Raw genomic sequence first — 12,641 nt, 5'->3', positions numbered from 1 at the left:
CCGTCCCAGTCTTCCAGGTCAGGAGCCTGAGACCCTGAGGCTGAGACCTGAGGATTACTGGTCTGACTGCTGAAGACAGATGTAAAGAAGGCATTGAGAATCTCAGCCTTTTCCTTATCCTCCGTAGTCATGTTCCAGTAAAAGATGGAGACTCTCCTTGGTCCTGCTTTTACTGTTAGTATAGTTGTGAAAATGTTTTTTATTGTCTTTCACCACAGCTGCCAGATTGAGTTCATGCTGGCCTTTAGCCTTTCAGATTTTCTCTCTGCATATGCTAGCAAACTCCTTGTACTCTCCCTGAGTTCCCCGTTCCTTCTTCCACAGGAGGATAACGCTTTTTCCCTCAAAGACTCAGCAAACGTTCCCTGTTCAGCCATGTCAGTCTTCCTCCTCAACAGCTCTTCTTAAGGCCCATGGGGACAGCCTGATCCTGCAAGCTGAAGTTCCCTACGAGAGCAAGCACTGACGATTGCATGACTTCTGCCAGCTACTTGTAGAATGCCTCTTAGAATCATGGAATCATGGAATGGCGTGGGTTGGAAGGGAGCTTAAAGACCATCTAGTTGCAACCCCCTGCCATAGGCAGGGATGCCACCCACTAGATCAGGAATGCCAGGGCTTCTTCCAGACTGACCCTGAACACCTCCAGGGATGGGGCATCCAGAGCCTCTCTGGGCAACCAGTTCCTGTGCTTCTCCACCGTCTGCGTGAAGAATTTCTTCCTAACATCCAATCTAAATCTCCCCTCTTTCAGTTTAAAACCATCCCCCATTGTCCTACCATTATCTACCCAAGTAAAAAGTCCCTCTTCACCCTTTTTATAAGAACTCTTGAAGTATTGAAAGGCTGCGATGAGGTCCCCCCAGAGCATTCGCTTCACCAGGCTGAACATCCCCAGCTCTCTCAGCCTTTCTTCCTAGGAGAGGTGCTCCAGCCCTTTGATCATCTCTGTGGCCCTCCTCTGGACCCACTCTAATAGCCCCATATCTTTCTTGTGCTGGGGGACCAGGACCTGGACGCAGCACTCCAAGGGGGGCCTCACAAGGGCAGAATAGAGGGGGACAATCACCTTCCTCCACCTGCCAGCCATGCCTCTGCTGGTGCAGCCCAGGATGCAGTTGGCCTTCTGGGTTGCAAGTACACACTGCCGGCTCACGTCGAGCTTCTCATCCACCAAAACCCCCAAATCCTTCTGCACAGGGCTGCTCTCAATGAGTTCTTCTGCCAGCCTGTACTCATGTCTGGGATTGTCCCGTCCCAGGTGCAGCACCCTGCACTTGGACTTGTTGAACCTCATTCGGTTCACGGGGGAACACTTCTCAAACTTATCCAGGTCTCTTTGTATAGCATCCCTTCCTTCTGTTGCTCCCCTTCTCTGGTCATCCCTTTTCCAAGCTGTCAACTGACCAAGGCCTTCTCTGAGGTGTACACTCACCAGGATCACAACTAACAGTTGGCCTCTGCCTGTCATTATTTATAAATCTTAGGTTTCCAAATAATTATGAATATCAAGAATAAGATGCATGCTTCTACAAGAATATAAACCCCTTGCGGGCACTCCAATCCTGTATAAGCAAGTCCTTTCTCCCAGTCAAAAGTCACATTCAGTAGTTACCTCTGAAAATAAAAAGTTGATTTACCATTATAGTTTACAATTATACAAGTTTAGTCTCTAAAACCAGTTTTGACAGGTGTTTCTTTAATGTCTGATTCATTTGTTCCACTTTCCCAGAGGAGGAAGAATGCCATGGGGTATGAAACTACCATTTTATTCCTGAAGTTCTCATTAATCTTTGTAAAACATACATGTATGAAGGAAAATGACTCCCTTGATCTGACTTTATATTTTCAACAATCCCATATCTAGGGATTATTTGTTCTGGAATTACCTTCTTCACCTGAATATTAGATGTCACTGATATTGAAGGAAAAGCTTCTACCCATCCTGACAAATGGTCAGTTAAGCTAGCAACTTAAATCTGCCTACTTTACGTTATTCAGTAAAAGCTACCTGGAAGCTCTGAAAAGGTCAAAGTCCTGGCTCCCATCCACCCAGAGGCTGTTTCCACACAGCCTTCTTATTCACCCGTTGGTGTGATATGCAACTGTTGCACACCTGCTTAACTATGGTAAACATTCCTACACTCACATATTTTCTCAGTACAACATCACACATTGCCTGGACTCCCCAGTGGCCTCCTTGTTGTAGAACAGATAAAATTTCCCCCATTATTTGTTTATTTACCGTTTCTCTACCATCAGGGAGAGTCCACTGTCCTTCTGACTTCTTTGCTCCTAACTCCTTGAAGGTTTCTATCTCTTTTTCATCGAATATTTGCTTTTCAGGTGAAGGCTTTATTTCAGGTACAAGAAACAGCTTCATTTCTACTCCTAATTGCAAAGACAATTCTTCAGCCTTTTCATACGCAATTCTGTTTCCCCATTCGACTAGGGAGTTTCCCTTTGATGTCCTCTCACATGCACCATAGCAATCTCTTTTTCAGATTTTCCAAAATCTGTCTAATTGATTCTTCATGGACCAATTCTTTTCCCTTACTGTTTACTGAACCCCTTTCTTCCCAAATGATTTCCAAATGTATTTACCACCCCATATGTGTATCAAGAATCTGTCTATATAGTTCCCTGTTTCCCTTGTAACAACTTAAATGCTTGATTTAATGCATATAATTCACAAGTTTGAGCTGGCCCATTAATAGGCAGTCTTCCCACTTCCTCAGCTTTCCCATCTGCCCCTTTAACAATGGCATAGCCTTCCTTGTATCATCCTAGAAGATCCGTCTGTGAACAATATTTCCCCTTCGTCCAAGGGTACATCTTGTAAATCTAATCTGATCTTTGTTTGCTCATTTCTTAGACCTAAGCAGTTATGTTCCACATCCATTGGATCTTCACTTCCCTTTGACAAGAAGTAGGCAGGATTCAAAACAGATTCAGGAGTTACAGTTAAATCATCCTTTTCAGTCAGGACAGCTTCATATTTCAGTATTTTAAAGTCTATCAGCCACCTTCCTGCTTTCTGAGTAAGGATGGTCTTCACTTGGTGAGGGGTAACAACACTGCATTGCCCCCCAGTGGTTAATTCTTTCCTGCTCTCTTCTACCAGTAAGGCAGTTGTTGCCACTGCCTGAATACACTCGCCAGTCCCGGTATACAGCATCTAATAATTTAGACAGATATGCTACAGGTTTTCTTGTCTCGTCCCATTCTTGGGTTAAGACCCCCAAAGCAGCACCCTCACTTGCAGTTATGAAAGGATGAAATGATTTCTTTAGGGCAGGAAGAGCTAAGACTGGTGCTGTAATCAGATCTTGTTTTAACTGTTCCTCTATTTCTTTTTCTTCTTCTGTCCAATTCAATGCATTGAGGTTTTCCTCCAATAATTTGAGATATAAGTTCTTTGTTGTCTGTGCATATGCCTCTATCCAAAATCTGCTATATCCGTTTAAACCTAAAACTTTTCTTCTTTCTTTGTTCTAGGTAGAGGAAGTTGCACAATTCCCTGAATCCTTTCAGCGTTTATTCTCCATCTACCCTCTATCTGACTTCTTTTTCTACATATTGTAATTTAACCTTAGATACTTTTAGCCCATGTTCTCTTAAAAAAACTCAAGAGTTCATTTGTGGCTTCTTTTACCTTTGATTTTTTTACCCCTAGATATCAACAAATCATCTACATATTGTAACAATGTCTCCCCTTCTGGGATCTGAAATGTTTCTAAAATCTTTTCCAATATTTGGCCAAACAAACTGGGGGATTCAGTGAATCCTTGAGGCAAACCAGTGCAACAAACAACAAAATATTGTTGTTCACGGCCTGTTTCTGGGTCTTCCCATTCAAATGCAAAAATATCCTGACTTTCAGGATCCAATGGGCAAGCCCAAAAGGCATCCTTGAAATATGTAACAGTGAACCATTCGTGCTCATAAGGAATTTGACCCATCAGGGTGTAAGGGTTAGGAACCACAGGGTGGCGTTTTCATTCTATCTCATCAACCTTTCTCAGGTCTTGCACCAATCAGTACAAGTCGTCTGGCTTTCATACTGGTAAAACTGGAGTGTTATAAGGTGACATACAAGGCTCCAAAAGACCATCCCTAATTAAAGTTTGCAGTACAAGATTCAGGCCCATTTTTCCTTCAAAAGGCATAGGCTACCGCCATTGTTTCACTATTCCACTCCCTTCTTGAACAGTTGTTTTAAAGGAGCTATATTAAGTCCCCCACAATTTTCTTCCCTTACCCTCTTCTAGTTAGATTCCGGGGCAGAAGCTGATTGGTTCAGCCCAGCAATGATCAGACAACAGCTATATATACATATGTATATAAAGCAAGTGAGCTGTTTGGGGATGTCAAATACACTCACACACACACTTGAGCGATAGAATGACAAAGAATTTATTAATGAGTTAGCTTGTTAACATACCAACAATGCCTGTTTCAAATCAGACCAACCCAACGGTTTTTAGTCCTAACACATGCCACCGCATGGCCTGAGAGTGGAACACGCTGGTACTCACCTACACATGGTACATGGTTTCGATACAGCATGGTGTCAAAATAGAGATGCCATGAAACTGCATAAAAATGTTAAAAATATTTGCATAAAAAGGATAGCAAGCATGGGCTACAACATGATGTACAGGCAGATGCAGTGAGAACTAACAAAGTGTAGAGTGATCAATTTGGAAAAAGTCCACCCCCAATGCCAGGACAAGCTGTTCCACAACAGACCAACCTTACACATGCCACCGCGTGGTCCACTGTTGGAAGAGATCGATATTCCACAATCCGTACTACACGCTGTTGAAACAGAGAGTCTGTTACTGATATCAGCCGGGGCAATAGACATGGAACACAGAATGCAATTCATAGGAGAATTACACAGTAGTTTTGTAGCCATGCCACCCCCCCCCCCCCCCCCCACACACACACAGACACCCCATACAGTCTCCAAATGGGTTCCTGCTATCATTCATCTTCAGTTGTTTGCTTAATTCTTCTCATTCCTTCACTGGTACCAACTGGGAATGATCGTACAACACATACCCCCAGAGTCCTCGCAACTGTGACCATGGACAAGTAACAAAAATCAATCGCAGTTCTATTTTGTAGCATAGCATGCCTTATTAAGTTTAGGTCAAGCAGCAAGCCAGATAGCGCAGCCCTAGTGGCATTGCTAAATTTCCTTAGCCAGCACCTTAGGTGATTCAGGGTGGTTAACGCTCAAGCACTAGCCACGCCAGGTTTCATACTATCCATCCACCATGAAACTAAGTCCTTTTCCATGCATACATGAAAAATGTGCAATAGGTGACCGAGAACGAGCCCAGGAAGCTCAATCCTTGGGGCGTGAGGCTTGGTGTCTCCCCAGCTCTGGATAACCAACCATTCCAGGAGTCACTCCAGGGCTCACAGATTGACACTCAGGACACGTATTGGCCACAAAAGTGGCTACCCATTGCTTTCCTAATGGGGCTCCAACCAGACAGGTGGAAAAAGGTTCTGCAGTATAGCAAGACCCAGGCACGTAGAATCTTGGCTTGGGGCATTAGCCCGGGTTACCATATGTTCTGTTGAGGGAGTGCAACGACCCAGGCTGACCTGAAAAACAGCCGGGGGGAATCAGGGGTGAAAGACAGCAGCTGGGAGAGAAACAGAAGTGATAAACACCCTTACAGACACTAAGGGCAGTGAAGTAGGAGGGGGAGGAAGTGTTCCAGGTGCTGGAGCTGAAGTTCCCGTTCACATTCCTAACACAGGTGACTTGCAGCCTGGTGCCATAGTGCTGAACAAGCAATATGTACTATCAAAGGTTAGAGTTCTTCCTTGCCACTTTCACAACAATCCCTGTTTCACATTGGACCAACCTAACTGTTTAGTTCTGTGAGGAATGTTTTAACAGTTCGTGTCAATAAAGAACAGTCCTGTCTGCCTCTGGGTCCTGCACTGGCAATTTAATTCTTGAACCACAGATGCAGTGTGTCCCAGTCTCCCCCTCATTCTAGTCAATTTATCAAGTCTTCAGAAAATACTCCTCAAATCTATGAACCTGTTTGCTTTTGTTATTCCGAACTTCAATTTCTAACAGTTACAGCCTTTTTTTTTGTCTTCTTCGAGATTAACTTAACACTGCTATAGGTGTGACTGTCCCTGGGAATGGCTGGTGAGGAATGTTTTAATTACTCGTGAAGTGTCAATAAGAAAGCTATTTGTGTTTGTGTGAAGTCTTTAATGTCTGGGGGTTTCAGAACAACTGATAACAACTAGTGACTGTTATGGTATACTATGCAAGTCTCTGATACCTGGCCAGGTGGCCAAGAGATTAAGAAGAAGAAAAAAAAAGAAGCTGAAGGATGGCTAGGAGACAAGACCTGCAGGGGATGCTGTGTAAACTTGACACGCTGCCAAGGAGTACAAAGGGGAAGGACAAGAAAAAATCTTGGAGAGGAAGACTACGAGCCTTCAGCATGAAAGACCCCTAGAGACCCCCAGAGGGACCACCGGAGACTGATGCGCAGGCTCCAGTAGGAGGGACTGGGTCCCGGAAGCTAATTATAATAACCCATTTTTTTTAGAAGTAGTAATGAATATGTATTAGTCTAGGAGCATAAAAATCATCTACTTGATGTAACTGCTGTGCGTCCTGGTGGAGCAGAGACTCCCGGTGCACCCAGCGCTGTTTGCTTACCTCTATTCCTTTAATAAATTGTAAACTTTGATTATAATCCTAATTTGAAGACTGAGCCATTTATAACAGTTCTAACACATACCCGTCCATTGGGATTTATTTCATTTTCATCATTCTCTGTAAATAAATTCATTGAGACTGTTACTCTTTTTTCACAGGTCTTCAACTGCAATCCTAATTTGACTATTCAATCACCCCCTAATTAATTTGTTCCTGTGACCAGCAGGGCTAGGGAGGTGATCGTCCCCCTGTACTCGGCTCTGGTGAGGCCACACCTCGAGTACTGTGTTCAGTTTTGGGCCCCTCGCTACAAGAAGGACATCGAGGTGCTTGAGTGGGTCCAGAGAAGGGCGACGAAGCTGGCGAGGGGCCTGGAGAACAAGTCCTACGAGGAGCGGCTGAGGGAGCTGGGCTTGTTCAGCCTGGAGAAAAGGAGGCTCAGGGGTGACCTTATTGCTCTCTACAGGTACCTCAAAGGAGGCTGTAGCGAGCTAGGCGTTGTTCTGTTCTCCCACGTGCCTGGTGACAGGACGAGGGGGAATGGGCTAAAGTTGCGCCAGGGGAGTTTTAGGTTAGATGTTAGGAAGAACTTCTTTACTGAAAGGGTTGTTAGACATTGGAACAGGCTGCCCAGGGAAGTGGTGGAGTCACCATCCCTGGAAGTCTTTAAAAGACGTTTAGATGTAGAGCTTAGGGATATGGTTTAGTGGGGACTGTTAGTGTTAGGTCAGAGGTTGGACTTGATGATCTTGAGGTCTCTTCCAACCTAGAAATTCTGTGATTCCATGATTCTGTGATTCTGAGTGCCTGGGGATGTGGCTGCTCCAGCACAGTCAGCAACTGCCAAGTTTCACTTTCTGGCACTGCCTGAAAGATAACAGCCTGACTTCCAGGAAAGCAAAAAATATCTCCCTGCCGTGTAACCAATAAACTGCGGCCAGTGCAGAGGCTTGAGGTTCTATAAAGAGTGGGGTCAGGGGTGGGCTGAGGCTGTGCAGGGGCTGCGCTGAGATGGTGCAGGAGCTGAGCTGAGACACTACCTGGGCAGTCTGCTCTGAGGAACCTGCTTTGGCAGGGGGGTTGGACCCGATGATCTTTCGAGGACCCTTCCAACCCCTACAGTTCTGCGATTCTGTGATTTTCCTCACTCCTCTCACTCTCCCAGCTGCTTTATGGCACAGCGTTTTTTTCCCTGTCTTAAATATGCTCTCACAGAGGCGCAAAACAACATCGCTTATTGGCTCAGCTCTGGTCAGCAGTGGGGCCGTTACCAAACTTGGGGCAGCTTCTAGATCCTTCTCACAGAAACCACCGCTATGGCCCCCTGCTACCAAAACCTTGCCACGTAAACCCACTACAATCATCCAATTCCAATTAGCTGCCCTGGGCAGGGACACCTCCCATTAGATACATACAATCATAAAATATGCAAGTTAGGGAACCCACAAGACTCATTGAATCCAACTCCTGGGCCACCAGAGAAACACCCAAAAAATAAATAAAAATCAGACCATGTGTCTGAGAGCATTGTACAAACACTTGAACTCTGGCAGGCTCGGTGACGTGACCACTTCCCCGGGGGAACCTGTTCCAGTGCCCGACCACCCTCTCGGTGAAGAATGTTTTCCTGATATCCAGCCTGAACCTCCCCTATCCCAGCTCCATGCTGTTCCCTCAGGTCCTATTGCTGGTCAACAGAGAGCAGAGAGCGGCACCTGCCCCACTGCTCCCCTCATGAGGAAGTTGGAGGCCACCACAAGGTCTCCCCTCAGTCTTCTCTTCTCCAGGCTGAACAATCCAAGTGACTTCAGCCGATCCTCATATGTCTTCCCCTCTAGAAAATTTACCATCGTTGTTCCCTTAGTTAGTAGTTTTGCATGACAAAAGTGTAAGGCTATGTGGATGGCTGTACTGGGTCTGGCTGGAATGTTAACTTTCCCGGCAGCAGCCCATACATTGCCGTACTCTGTACTTGTAGCTGGAACAGCAGTGGTATCACACCAGTGTTGTGTCTACTACTGAGCAGCAGTGGCACAGCATTGGGCCTTTCTCTAACCCTCCTAGGGGGTGGGCAAAAAGTGAGGAGAGAAACATTACTAGGGCAGCTGACCTAAACCAATCAAAGGGATATTCCATACCATGTGATGTCACACTCAGCAATAAAAGGTGGAAACAGGAAGAAGAGGGGGGGGGTGGGCTCTTGTTGAGAAAACGTCAGTCGTCCTCTTGAACACCGGCTACGTGCATTGAGGCCTTGCTTCAAGGACGTGGTCAATCATCGCTCATTTGTGGGAAGTAGAGATTAATTTCTTTCCTCTGCGCTTCCATGTAGCCTTCATTTATTTTGTTTGTTTGTTTTCCTCCCTTCTGTTTATTTTTCCTTTTCCCCTCCCCTTTCCCTTTTTATTTCCCCTTAGTTAAATTGTTTAGTTCATGGTAGTCTTTATTTAATTATTATAATTATTTCCCTTTAATTAAATTATCCTTATCTCAACCCGTGAATAGTTCTTTGCCTTACTTCTCCCCCTCCTCATCTAAAGGAGGGGGAGTGAGAGAGCGGTTGTGGGGTTTAGCTGCCCAGTACGGTAAAACCACCACAGTCCTTTTTGGCGCCTAACGTGGGGCTCGAAGGGTTGGGATAACAATAGAATTGATTAAACGCATACAACTAACACACTTGCTTGCTAGTAACCATGTCCATTGTCCTGTTAATAATAATAGCTTTGTTCATATGTCATGCAATCCGTGTCATATTCTCCTTTCTCCTATGTATCCGATCCAACAAAGTGCTACAATCTGTGTTCACTTTTTTTAATTCGCTGTGCTGCCAAGCACTGACCTTGGGTTTAATCTGGAATTCAGGCTCTGCGCTGTTATCATTTGGGTCCCATGGAAACTATCTTTCAGAGAATATTCAGAACTACACTGCCTTCCTTTTCTCATCTGGACACCAGTTTATTAACAATATTAGGAATGGTATCTTTCCCTTCTTCCACAGTGGGCTAATTACAACAGTTTGGGAGTATTTTGAAGATCCATCTGTAACCCATGTATTGCTATTTCTAATTCTGAATAACAGGTTTCATTTTCTCTCTAAGATTAGTCGATTGTTTAGAAAACTTACTTGGGAATCTGTCCCGAAACAGTCTTGTGGTGAGTGGCAAGGTGTGTGGGATGATGTTGGCAGATACCTGTCACGAGTGTCTCCTCCAATAGTTTTGAACTTCACCCCTGAGCAAGTGCTAAATCCTAAAAACTTGGTAGAATGTTTGAGAGTTGTATGTCCTGACCCTGATAATGCTGGAGAACGACAGCTTGAAGCATTGTGCTGGGTCCTGGCTTATTCCTATCAAACACTGTTTAACATCATCCAGCAACTTGAAGAGAGGGAGGAAGTCTCTGAATCTGATGACCAAGTAACACATGCTGTGGCTGACCCAGAGGACCAACCAACTATGGTATCAGTCGCCCCCATAGTCAAGTCAAAACAATGGAAACGGAGGTCAGCTCGTTTAGTAAGGGAAGAAGGCTCTCCTAAGAAGGAGGGAGAAGGGGAAATGGCAGGCACCTCTAAAGCAGAGCCATCACAAAAACAGCAGGAAGAAGAGACGGAAATCATAAAGGAATCAGAAATCACTCGATCCTTATCCCTGAGTGAGTTGCGAGAAATACGAAAGGATTATGGTCGACGCCCAGGTGAACACATCCTCACTTGGCTGCTCCGATGCTGGGATGCTGGGGCCAATAGCCTACAATTAGAAGGCAATGAAGCCAAGCAGCTGGGATCCCTCTCTAGAGAAAAAGTAATCGACAAAGTAATCAGGAGAGGAGCACAGGCCCTCAGCCTCTGGAGACGACTCCTGGCAGCTATGAGAGAAAGATATCCCCATAAGGAAGATACTGTATATCACATAGGCAAGTGGACCACTATGGATAAAGGTCTCCAGCATCTGCGGGAATTAGCTGTGTGGGAGATGATTTATAGTGATTTGGACAATGCCCAGACACCTCAAGACCCCGATGAAGTCCAGTGCACAACATCCATGTGGCGTAAATTTGTGCGGAGTGCACCATCAGCACATGCCAGTACCCTGGCAGCAATTCGCTGGGACGAGGGGATAGGACCAACAATGTATGATGTGTCCTGCCAGCTTCAACAATATGAAGACAATCTCTCTGCTCCGCTAGAGTCCTGTGTCTCAGCTGTGGAGAAGCTGTCTAAAGGACTTGACAAGCTCGTGGAACAAGTATATTCCCCCTCATTTAGACAGAGTGATAATTCAGCCACTAAGAATCAGCATTCACCTGCTCAAGAGAGAGAGTACCCAAGACGTACATCACATGGCACCTTGTGGTTTTATCTGCGTGACCATGGGGAAGATATGAGGAAATGGGATGGTGTACCTACTTCAACCCTAGCTGCTCGAGTACGTGAACTGAAAGGAAATACAGCAGCAAGAAGAGGGGCTCCTAAGGGAAATGCTGCTCCAGTTTCTATTGGGCAGTACCCCAGAGGCAGTAGAAGAGCTGATATTATTCTTGACCCTGATGAAGGGACCTCTACCTCTCATTTGCAAGAATTAAGTGGCAGACGCTCCAGCCAGGACTAGAGGGGCCCTGCCTCTGGCCAGGTAGAGGAGAGGGATAACCGGATTTATTGGACTGTGTGGATCCGATGGCCTGGCACATCAGAACCACAAGAATACAAAGCTTTAGTGGACACTGGCGCACAATGTACCTTAATGCCATCAGGCTACCAAGGGACAGAACTCACCTCTATCTCTGGAGTGACAGGGGGATCCCAACAACTATCTGTACTGGAAGCTGAAGTGAGTCTAACTGGGAATGAGTGGCAAAAGCATCCCATTGTGACTGGCCCAGAGGCTCCGTGTATCCTTGGCAGAGACTATCTCAAGAGAGGGTACTTCAAGAATCCAAAAGGATACTGGTGGGCTTTTGGCATAGCTGCTTTGAGCACAGAGAAGATTAGGCAGCTGTCTACCCTGCCTGGCCTTTCAGAAGACCCTTCTGTTGTAGGATTGCTGAAGGTTGAAGAACAACAGGTACCAATTGCTACTACAACGGTGCACTGACGACAATATCGCACCAACTGAGACTCCCTGATTCCCATCCATGAGTTGGTTCACCGACTGCAGAGTCAGGGAGTAATCAGCAAGACTCGCTCACCCTTTAATAGTCCTATATGGCCAGTACGAAAGTCTAATGGCGAGTGGAGGCTAACAGTGGACTATCAAGGCCTGAATGAAGTCACGCCACCACTGAGTGCTGCAGTGCCAGACATGCTAGAACTTCAGTATGAACTAGAGTCAAAGGCAGCCAAATGGTACGCCACAATTGATATTGCTAATGTCCATCCCTTTGGCAGCAGCATGCAGGCCGCAGTTTGCTTTCACTTGGAGGGGCATCCAATACACCTGGAATCGGCTGCCCCAGGGGTGGAAACACAGCCCTACCATTTGCCATGGACTGATCCAGTCTGCACTGGAGCAAGGGGGAGCTCCTGAGCACCTTCAGTACATTGACGACATCCTCGTGTGGGGCAAAACAGCAGAAGAAGTTTTTGAGAAAGGGAAGAAAATAATCCAAATTCTCCTGAAAGCTGGTTTTGCCATTAAACAGAATAAGGTCAAGGGACCTGCACAGGAAATACAGTTCTTGGGGGTAAAATGGCAGGATGCACGTCGCCACATTCCAACGGATGTGATCAATAAAATAACAGCAATGTCTCCGCCAACTAGCAAAAAGGAAACACAAGCTTTCCTAGGCCTCGTGGGATTCTGGAGAATGCATGTGCCCGGCTATAGTCAGCTTGTGAGTCCTCTATATCAAGTGACTCGAAAGAGAAACTATTTTGAGTGGGGCCCTGAGCAACAACAGGCCTTTGAACAACTCAAACAAGAAATAGCTCGTG

Source organism: Anas acuta, chromosome 3, assembly GCF_963932015.1.
Source record: "Anas acuta chromosome 3, bAnaAcu1.1, whole genome shotgun sequence".
Taxonomy (NCBI): Eukaryota; Metazoa; Chordata; class Aves; order Anseriformes; family Anatidae; genus Anas; species Anas acuta.
This window is presented reverse-complemented; position numbering follows the sequence as displayed.